This window comes from Choristoneura fumiferana, chromosome 14 (genome assembly GCF_025370935.1).
Source record: "Choristoneura fumiferana chromosome 14, NRCan_CFum_1, whole genome shotgun sequence".
Classification (NCBI taxonomy): Eukaryota; Metazoa; Arthropoda; class Insecta; order Lepidoptera; family Tortricidae; genus Choristoneura; species Choristoneura fumiferana.
Window position 1 is genome coordinate 18,209,921 of NC_133485.1, and position 8,654 is coordinate 18,218,574.

Below are 8,654 nucleotides of genomic sequence, written 5' to 3' on the forward strand. Positions count from 1 at the left end.
CGGTATGTAGGTAGCTGGACCTCTGGAATAACACATAGGCTACTTTTTATTCCGATATTCCCACGGGATAGGGATAAAATCTCGAAATAATAACCGCTGGGCTTAGAGGCATGAAATTTGGTATGTAGGTAGCCGGACGTCTGGAATAACACATACGCTACTTCTTATCCCGATATTTGCACGGGATAGTTTTGTAACTAAGGGACCCCATACATCCGTGTATTATTGTTATTATTATTTGTATTTTTTTCTTTAATTGTATACTTACGTAGTTTTTAAGTATTTTATTTGTACTTATTTTATTTTGAAAAAATGACTTTCTGCCAAGCTTCTTGCGGCGCATTCTTCTTGGCAATGATGGTCTTTCCGAAAGTGCTGGTATTTAAAAAAATGACGTGTAAAAGTGCTCATTGCGGCCTATTTACTGAATAAATGATATGAATTTGAATTTGGATAGGGAATTTTTTTGAAATTTTAGCACTGGGTTTAGAGTCTTGAATTTTGTACAGTTATTCACAACACAACCTCAATGAAGACCACGATATAAATTTTGGAAATTTCAAGGGGAATTTTGGAAATCCCTAAAATTTCAATTGCAACTACCAGACCGAATAGTTTACGCGTGCGAAGCCGCGGGTAAAAACTAGTAATACAATAATCTGGTAATGAAATTATATTGGCCCGGTCACAGTTGTCTCCGCATGATGTAACTCTTCAACATTTAGTGGTATCGACTTGAAACGTGATACGGAGACGTACCTAGTTTGGATGACAATGTAAGTAGGTTCAGTCAACGAAACAAAATGTGCAGTCAGCAAACAAAATACAGAAACTTATTATATTTTGTATACCTATTGGTATTGATTCCAGCCAGTAGCTAGTTATAGGTGGTGCGCTGTCTGTCATCGAATCACACACACACACACACACACACACACACATTCAGTCAGTATTTTTCATTTATTCTTTCGCAAGCTTTATTTAACTTGCAATGTATGTATGTATAATATGTGTATGTATGTGCGGTTCAAACCTTGCAAGTTGAATTTGACCCACTTTCAGTAGGATAGACTTGAAAGTCGGCATACTTACTTAGTAAATTAATCTTGTGACAGTACAATTATTTGGTAGTGTCACCCGAGTGGTCCAGCCACCAGCCTGACGTCTCGATCGTCAGGACGGAACTCCTCAACGGTAAATGGCATCGACTTGAAATTTGGTACAAAAATGTACTAATTTTGATGTCAATGCAAGTACAGTCAACAAAAACTTCAGTCAGCAAAAATCTTTTATTAAAAAGTACAATACAATAAATGATGATGATAACGATGATAATGATGATTTTCATGATGATGTGATAATGATGATGATGACGACGACTACAACGATGATGATGATGATGAGATGAAGATGGTCACGACGATGATGATTTTCTTTTATTCGAATGGATGGCAAACGAGCAAGTGGGTCTCTTGATGGTAAGACTCAGTAAGAGATCACCACCGCTCATAAACATCTGCAACACCAGGGGTATTGCAGATGATGGTGATGATGTGATGTTTATGATAATGTGATGTTTATGATGACGATGATGATGATGATGAGTCGCGGGTAACAGCTAGTTATTTGATAAGAGCGTTTTATACCTGCATAACAACAAAGCCGAAAGAAATTTTTAGCAGTCTGTTATGTCTATGTTTTGCGTAGGTACCTACCTATATGTATCACAACAACGCTGCTTGATTGATTTCAAGGAAAAGGGACGCAATTTGACATGTAAATGACGCGAATTCACAGGGACTCTTCAACGTGATTGTGATTGTGACAAAGTGTATAATTTGAGTTCAGATAGAGATAACTAGTGTATGTAAACCGACTTAGTAGTCATTTCTAATTTAAAAAACTAATTTCAGGAATTAGACTAATTTTTACTAAAAATCAACTAATTGGACTCCAGTGGATCACTGAGAAGGTAAGACCTGCTTTACTTCTTTTTGCCACACAAGTAATTTTACATTATCATCACAATACAAGTAATAGGCAGTAGATCGACTATATATATCGACTATGTATATTTGTGTATCATTCCGCGAGTCACAGACGGTTCTGACAGAATATCAGCGCTGCAGGCGTTTAACGCCTCAGCATAATGCTGAGTCAGCGGCCGTTTCACTTTTGCGAGGACACACAAAAAATCATATATTTTAATTTTTGTATTTCTTTTTTTTTTGTTTTATTTGTGTTTGCTGTTGTTGTTTTTTAGTTTGGTTGTATTTGTGTGTCTTTGTGAACGTGAATAAATGTCTTCTATTTCTATTTCTATATACTAGCCACAGATACTAGCGCTCGAATTTTTCATGTGATTAAATTCAACAACAAGTCGTTTCGAACTTGCCGCAATAGACGCATTTTTTTTGTATGACCAACTTATAATTTAACTAATAAATAAATAATCATAAAATTAACATATGTTTTATCCCTACCCCTAAAACTAAACACATACAATAAAAATCTACACACGTCTGTTTCACTTTTGTAGACGCCAACCATAGCGCTCCGCCCAGCTGTAGTATAAATTTCAAGAATTTATTTATTTCTATTTTATTTTTATTTTTTATTCGACTGGATGGCAAAGGAGCAAGTGGGTCTCCTGATGGTAAGAATACGACTAAGTCAAAATACTTCCTATTGCTTGTATTGTGTTATCATCATTCCAACCTATAATCCCACTGTTAGCACAGGCTTTCACTTCGAGTAGTATACTGGGGCTGATAGTTTCTGTTGTAATATTTGGTGGAAAGAGCTGGAAGAGTATTAAATAAATGATTTGTAAGATATGAGTTAGCAAAAAGATGTTCATTGACAAAGATGTTTATTTCGAGTAACAATACATAAAGAAAAAATATAACTATATAAACAAGTCTGCACAACAGACGTTAGGTACTTACTATCTACAACAGTTACAACGGAGGATTAGTGCAGATTGGGAACAGCAATTGAATATTTTAAAAAAAAACTAGAGATGCGAGACTGGATTCGAAACCATGATCCTTCTTGAATGGCCATTTAGTAGGTCGAACAACTCTGTTACCACGTACCTTTTTACCCTAACTGAAGCGAAGGTTATGTTTTGAATCTGTGTGTATATATATTTAAGTATGTACGTATGTTCCTATGTTCGCTCGTAACTACTAAACGGTTTATTCAATTGTGACAAGTGATACGTTATTAGATTTGTCTTATTAGTGTGAGGGTAACTTATTGGGTAAATAAAATTCTTATGAAGTCAAAGTTAATTTTGTTGAGTTTTAATAATCTGATCTAATGTTGATGCACCACCTGCTGTAAACTACGTAGTCCTAATATTATTATATTTGGCTCTCTATTGCCTAATATAAACTCCAGACTCCAGCACTGCGGTGTGGAATGTCAATTTTGGATCTATATTGGATAACAACTTATGTCATAATGATCTTTTGCCATAATAACGTTTGCCATAATGTAATTTTTTTTTTTCTAATATTGAATATCCTAATGCTTATTTGCACTAATTTCGTAAGTACTAATTATCATAATATGTCCTAATAGTCACATGTCCTAATATTGGTTGAAATAATCATTTTTGTAATAAACTGGTTTGGAAACTTCACACACCGTTGAATCATCCCACTTCCCACTAATATAATAAATGCGAAAGTTTGTAAGGCTGTTTGTTTGTTTGTTATCCCATCACTTCAAAACCGCTGAACCAATTTAGATAAAATTCGGTACATAGATAGTTTGGAGTCCCGGGAAATTGCATATAATAGTAGTAAATAATAATACACTAAAAAAGGGCCACTTTTTATGAATAATTAAAAAAAAACTTTTCTGACTGCTGTTCGTTTTTGTAGGGGTCGCAGTTCTAACCTAAGTTAACTTTTCTGGCTGCGGTTCATTCTGTAGGAGTCGCAGTTCTAACCTAACCTAACTTACTTTTCTGGTACCGGTTCGTCACTGTTGGGAACTCAGTTCTAACCTAATCTACTTTTCTGGCTCGCAAGTCGCTGTTTGCCTACAAGAGCTCTGTTATGGCATTTAATATTATGGATTTTAATATTATTACTCGTAAGTTTTTATGTCTTACTATATTAGTACAAAACATATTAGGGATGTAGAGTATTAGGACATTTAATATTATGGCTTATGATTTTTAGGGCATAAGATCATTATGGCAAAAGTATGATATAATGTCAAAAGTGTTTATGGCAAAAGTGTTATGGCATTTGAGTTTAGGACAAACGATATTATGGATTACGAAGGAGACCCGTCTATTATATCTCCAGTCGAGTAAGCTACCCGTCAGTCTGTCAGTCATACAGTAGGTAACTTACTTTTATTAATAATTTATAAACCTCAACCAGTTTAGTGAAATTACAAAATCAGATAAAAGGTCAACTCGATTTAGTGATTCGGTACCCTAAACCCTATTACTAAGACTTCGTTGGCCGTCCGTCCGTCCGTCCGGCTGTCACCAGGCTGTATCTCAAGAACCGTGATAGTTAGACAGTTGAAATATTCAAAGATTATGTGGCCTCTATAACAACAAATACTAAAAACACAATAAAATAAATATTTAATCGTGATTTTTTTTGCCTTTTTTTGCTAATGTCTAATGAATATTGTACAGATGGTGCGGAACCCTTTGTGCGCGAATCAAACTCGCCGTCGGTCGGTTTCATTTCACTACATTTGTTTAGCAATTGGATAAAATCCCTGTTACGCGTCAGTGACAACGAAACGAGCTCGCAAAGTCAACTCTATGATCTCTCTCTCTCTCTCTCTCTCTCTCTCTCTCTATGATAAAAGTCTCAATAAAAAAAAACTCCAAGCGAAGGTCGAGGCCGGGCTGCCGCCTCACTCGCCGCCCTTGCCCTTCAACCTGACCACACCTGACCCAACAGAGTCGCATCCGCTCCACATACATCGATCTCGCTCGCTTCGCTCGCTCGATCCGCGGCAGTGAAGGTATTTTTTTGGCGGAGTGTGTAGGTTTTTGATCAAATGACTGTTTTTTTCTTGACCGGTTTATTAAGAATTATCTCCTAAATGTATGGATTATTTAAGATAAACTTAAAATTATAAATGTGTTTTATTTTGTTCCTTCGTTTGTCTTTCCTTTTACTGTTTTTGCTCACTAAATATATTTAACTTTTCAGATTCATAATGGACTTCAAATTATTTTCTGAGGCAATTACGTAATACATAACAAAGTACAAAGCTAATAGTATTAGCGATTTTGTATTGAAATTCACTAATACTCTTAGCTTGTCCTTTACCTATTATGCAATTGGGCCCGGTAGTGTCATGGAGCCGAAGATTCACAGTTACTCTTGCTACATAAGTACTAAATACCTTTACAGATTGATTCAAACCACCGTTCTTATTTCAAATAATGACAATCATCGAAAACAGTACCATATTGTCAAATAATATATACGTCTCTTTCAGTTTGGGCGTGACGTCAGATGTGTCAATTGTTCGTTGCCCATATTATGATTTGATTATTTATGACTTTCAATGTTTTTTGATTTTACAAGGTCTTGCGGATTAAATTGAGGAATATATAGGTTGTCACAAAAATATCCGTATAACCACTAAAGACAACATGTAGGTATCAAATCGTAAATATATATTTTTTTTCTTTTTAAGAAATCTATTGTTATAGGTAAAATAAATGATACAACTTTTACCAAGAATAGACTTACGACTGATTATGATGAAGCATACCTAGACACTTGGTAAAAACTATAATCTATAAAATGTCTGCACTATGAAGATATTATACACCGTGTTATTTTTGATTGTTAACTTTGAGGGGGCACTGTAGTCAAACGAAGTTAATTTCTCCAAGACACTAGTAGCCTAACTCTTACTGTGTAAAAGATAGTTAAAAATTAAGTTAATTAATTATTAGCTGTAAAACCCAGGATTTTGACGATCGAGCGACGGCATCCACACTGCGGCAGACAATAGACATTATTTTTCAAAGACTTAATTTCTTTAGGCCCTAAAGTTTAGGGGATTGCAGTTTTTCTCACTCACTTCTCAATCTTAATTAGGTATATGATATAGGAATTATAAATGACAAAAGTAGAACAGCCATCTCAACTACTTTGTTTTTTTTTTTACTGCTGCTAAGAACTACGCTAAGTATACAAGATCTATTTTGGATGCTGCCTCTACTTTATGTGAGGTAGGTAAGGGTAATTGTGAGACGTTGTAAAATAGTCTCCCTATTATTAAAAATGTTATAATTATCTTTGTTTTATTCTTTCATGCTCAAAATATCGTTTACGTGATTTGCATACTTCTATTTCGTGATATATTCGTACTGACGCCACAACACATAGCGGAGCTGTCTAAACATTTAAAAAATATCGGAACACGCATTTACGTAATGCACAATAAATATATAATCATGTTCAGATATTTTTCAGCACCTAGACAGCTTCCACGCTTATGGTGGTGACTGTACAGTAAGTACTACATATATTTTTGTACCTATAGGTGAACTGAAATATTTACTTTGCTCATCCGCGACCTTTATAATAATATCTTTATATCTTTTACTATTTCTAACATCTATGGTGAACGTTTGTGTTGCTCTAAAGATGAGATCTGGTCGAGTTCGAAACGCGTCAGTGTAGTGTGGTGGTGGTGATAGATGTGTTTGTATGATTTGTGCGTATTCCGACAGTGTGCAGGTGGAGGAACTGTATGAACACACATTTCATGCATAAACGTAGCTATTATAAAGTCACGGGTGAGCAAAGCAATTAATTCAGTTCATTGATATTATGAACCTCCGCAAAGTATAGGATTGCCGTTGGGGCCGAAAAGTACTCGAGTGGAGACCGCGGATCGGCAAGCGCAGCGTAGGACGTCCACCAACGAGATGGACGGATGATTTGGTAAAAGCCGTGGGTCCACGGTGGGGGCCGCTGCCAACCGAAGCAACTGGAGGTTATGGTTGGAGCCCTCTGTCCAACAGTGAACGTCCTACTGCTGAGATGATCATGATGATGATGATGATTTTCATAACGTCTTCTCACTAAATTGACCACTTCTCACTGTGACCAGAGACCAATTCGAACAATGAACCACTTTCTAAATTGTCAATTTCTTATAATGACAGTGTACCAAGTTTACAATTTCTTTAGACCAATGTCATGTCATTGATCGGTTGACATTGGTTACATACTCTGAGAATATAAATCCTATTTCAGGTTCATCTCTATCTGTTCATAATTTTATTCCGCATATTGCTAAATTTTACATTTCAGAATACTTTTGCGTTATACTGATAGGCTGCATGACCTATTGCTTCTTAGACCACCTGTGTTTTAGTTTTTTTAGACTAAATGATACTATTCCATACATCTGGTTTTCAGTAGGAAAATCAGTACATATAGGTATTCATGCTCCTACTAGTAGGAGAATTAGTATAATATTGTGTTCGTGCTCCTACCAGTAGGAGACTGTAGTAGGAGCACGACTTTGCATCTGTTTCGAGCAATCCAAGCTATACCAGATAGAGGGCGCTCGTGCCTAAAATACCATGCGCCACATTACAAAATCGAAGATTACACAAGAAAGTGTTTTTTTTTGTGGAATGTCTTATTTTGGGCATCTGGTATAGTGGGAATTTTAATGAATAAGTAATGTAGTATTTTGAAAAATGTGATATTTTAGGCACGAGCGAGGGAAAATCGCTGCGTGGCTATAGCTACCGTCCTGCACAAAGGGAAAAATCCCTCCCGACCCGTGGTCCAACTGCTATCTGGTTGCACCACGGGAACCTAAACTTACCCAGGATGGTTCAATTCTCAGACTACTTTTTTTTCTGCAACTTATTGCTGTGACCCGTGGTACAACTGAAGGGCTATTGTCCAACGGGCATATGAACAATTGCTATGTTGAACCATTTGCACCATGGGGATGTAAAATTACCTTGGGTCATGTGTATCAGAATAGGTACTATCATTACTGCATTTTTATAAAATTAAAAGTCGCATGAAACCCAACAACTATGTAGTTTATTCTGAATACAGTGAAACCAACAGTCCGAACCCCGATTCCACAGAGTTCAAGTGGTAGTTCAACTAGTTGAACTAATTGGACCCACCCAGTAGGACCATGGATAAACATACTTTCCAGAATTGGACTACTGATTTTGCTTCTCCGTGGTGCAACCGGTTGACGATGAGTAAACTTGCTTCCCCGTGGTGCAACCAGTTGGACATAGTAGTTGGACCACGGGTCGGGAGGAAAAAAAAGTTCATAAGATTAGTTCCTAAACCGCAATCGGTTCGCATCAAGAAGGAATTTTGCTCATACGCGTGTAGGGTGAGCACTGAAAGACTCCGGTCGTCGTCAAGCAGCTAATCATCAATTGAGTAAATAGGTAAGTATCTCTTGTAAGTATAAATATATTCAGATGTAATCTCGGTATTTCTTGCAATTTGTGGGAATTCTTGAACGAATTTCTACCACTTGGTTGAAATACTGGGCATACCGTTCAAAACGAGATCCGATTTGCTTTGGAGTCAGAATGTTCTTTATTTATCGTAGAAACATGTAGATGCCTACATGTAGCCTGTATTCTCATTATT

The 8,654-nt window shown here is 36.4% G+C and overlaps 1 long non-coding RNA gene across 1 annotated transcript; it reads left to right on the forward strand.

The window, feature by feature from the left end:
• Positions 1-243: 243 nt before the first annotated feature.
• On the forward strand, positions 244-8,367 carry LOC141435335 (uncharacterized). Its single transcript, XR_012452134.1, has 2 exons — positions 244-1,972; positions 5,199-8,367. It is a non-coding gene; the product is annotated as an uncharacterized lncRNA (long non-coding RNA).
• Positions 8,368-8,654: the final 287 nt, after the last annotated feature.